At 37.0% G+C, this 2,559-nt stretch overlaps 1 long non-coding RNA gene across 1 annotated transcript; it reads left to right on the top strand.

Annotated features, from left to right (window-relative positions):
* The first annotated feature begins 1,088 nt into the window (after positions 1-1,088).
* On the top strand, positions 1,089-1,945 carry LOC143617928 (uncharacterized). The gene is made up of 3 exons (XR_013150916.1): positions 1,089-1,156; positions 1,418-1,609; positions 1,827-1,945. It is a non-coding gene; the product is annotated as an uncharacterized LOC143617928 (long non-coding RNA).
* Positions 1,946-2,559: the final 614 nt, after the last annotated feature.

The following is a 2,559-nucleotide window of genomic DNA, read 5'->3' as shown; positions in this document are numbered from 1 at the left end:
CATTTTAATAATGAAAAAGAAAGATATTTAGAAAAAATAGATAGTATATTGTTGGTCTCGTTTAGAATAATTATCAAAGGCATGCTGTGAAATGGTATCTCAGTTCTCGATAGGACTTGTTTGCTAATTTAGTACTGTAGTAGTCTAATATTGAACATTTAAAGTACGAGTAGTTGTATTATTTAGATATGTTTAAACTTTAATCATTTGTTTTTACTTTTGTAAACTGCAGTTTTGGAATTTAAATAGAGTGGGAAGAGAATGGATGTAAAAGGAGATCGACTAAGCATCTTGACAGACGATCTTATTCATAATATCTAGTCTTTTGTTAGTATAAAACATGCTATTCAAACCAGTGTTTTGTCGTCAGAATGGAGGTATATATGGACTTCAATGCCATGTCTCAATTTCTCAAGTAGAGATTTTCATTCGTCGCTCAAGTTCTCCAAATTTGTTGAGGGTGTTTTGTGTCGTCGATATAATCAAATTGAAGTGCCTTCTGTGGAGCTCACTTTTTCTGGAATGGTTGATCAGGGGTTTGCCAGAATTCTCAACTATGCGTTCTCCCACAATGTTCAACGATTGAATATTACTTTCTTGCATCGGAATAAGATCGAGCTCCCCCGTTCTGTCTTTAGTTCTCAATCTCTCAAACATCTCACATTTATCGGGTCTGCGTACAATAGGGTTTTCATGACACAGCCTACTTGGGAGATGCCAGCTTTAGAAACATTGTCTCTCTCTCATTTGTCATATTAGAGGCTTACAACAGCACTGACAAGTGTGCTAGTTTTTTCTCCAACTTAGCAAGCTTGAAGAATCTTACATTAAAACATTGCGAAATTAGGGGATCAGATGATTTAAATATATGTCATTCTGGACTGTCTAGTCTTAACACTTGAAAATGTACACGCGTTTCGTTGGGTACCACGTAGTAGTGATGTGGTTCTGATATCGACGCCTAACCTTTCCTCCTTGCATTATACAAATAAGTTTTATTACCTTTTCCAGTTACCTGACGAGCTTCTTCATTTGGAGAATGCGGACATATGCATTTCTGTTCACTGACAATGAGGCAATTGCTCATAAAGTTGTTTCTCTGCTTCAGCAGCTTCGCGGTGTCAAATTTCTTACAGTTAACTTGGAACTTATCAAGGTATGCCAGTGTTAATGTTGTCATTTTCACGTCTAACAGATTTTCAGCATACACAGCGAAGTTTATCTAATTATCGTGAAAAAAACAAAAACAGTAGTGCAAACATGGGTTAATGACAAAAGACGTGTATTGCGGATGCTTCCATGAGCCTTACCACTTCCATTTGACTGTTCTACTTACATGACTATTAAGAAACACATATTCAGGAAAGTATAATTATTATTGTGAGATTCTATTAATTTTTGGTATTTTCTTTTTCAGCTTCTTTCTTCTTTCGTGGAACTAATCTCACATCAACCATCTCCATTTGCCAACTTAAAGAGAATAAAGATTTATCCAGCTGATGTTACCCGGAAGGGTAAACTACAACCAAATGTTACTTTGTCTACTGAAGTAAAAAACTATTTGCTAGATAGTTCTCCAGGTGCCACCTTCACAATGGTTTCATATGAGGTATGCACCCCGTTAAATTTAATTTTTACATTCATACATTCTACTTGTTGCTCTGATTACCAAAAGTTTCTGTTCATGTAGTACGTGTGCACGATGTATTTTGTTCAAAAGTGAACCATCAATTTAGGCTAGAAATACCATTTAATATAGGAACTTATGATTATTTGGTGGCATTTGTAAGTTCATGCTTATTGTATGATCCATGGAAACCACGCAGGAGATTAGATATGAGATAAATGTTACATTAGCACGAGACCTCATGAGTAAACTGTGGGTGCTATTGGATCGGTGGAAAGAAAATGGTGAAACAAGCATATCTCGTATGAAGCAAGACACATCACCACTAGAGAGCCACACAGCGGTGGCGCCTGGGAAGGTGGAAGTTGAGAACCATATCTCGTATGAAGCAAGACACAGCACCACTAGAGAGCCACACAGCGGTGGCGCCTGGGAAGGTGGAAGGTGAGAACCATCGGGCACGGCGAGCCACAAAAAGGAAATGGCATTATGGGGAAAGGATGACAAATTGGTATAAAGATACAAGTCATGCAATTTCACTGCTGCGGAAGATTGAAAACGTGCTGTAAAAGCTGCCTTCATCACATTGGGCTAAGTTACAAGTAAGCTTTTCTAGTATGAATGTGGATGCTGAAACTATGGATGTTATGGTGGATCAGTTGAAGACACATTGTGATAAGAAGTCAAAACCCTACTTTTGTGAACTTGCTACAGCGTCACAACCGTCTCCTTGACAAATTGTAAGTTCTTGATTTTCCATATGCTTACATCGGAATCTGGTAATTCTCCTTTGTATCAATTTGCAAACCTTTTTTAGTATTTGATAACTAAAAAGAGAAGTTTATATATAATAAATTAAATTGAAGGATGCTAAGTTGCATTGCCTGTTTTTGAAGAGCAAATCCTTTATCTCAGGCCTTTTTATTTTTCAT

Source organism: Bidens hawaiensis, unplaced genomic scaffold (assembly GCF_021521415.1).
Source record: "Bidens hawaiensis isolate Kalapana, Puna unplaced genomic scaffold, B.hawaiensis_p1.1 tig00060769_1, whole genome shotgun sequence".
Classification (NCBI taxonomy): Eukaryota; Viridiplantae; Streptophyta; class Magnoliopsida; order Asterales; family Asteraceae; genus Bidens; species Bidens hawaiensis.
The sequence above is the reverse complement of the archived record's forward strand: the minus strand, read 5'-3'. Positions and strand labels throughout refer to the sequence as shown.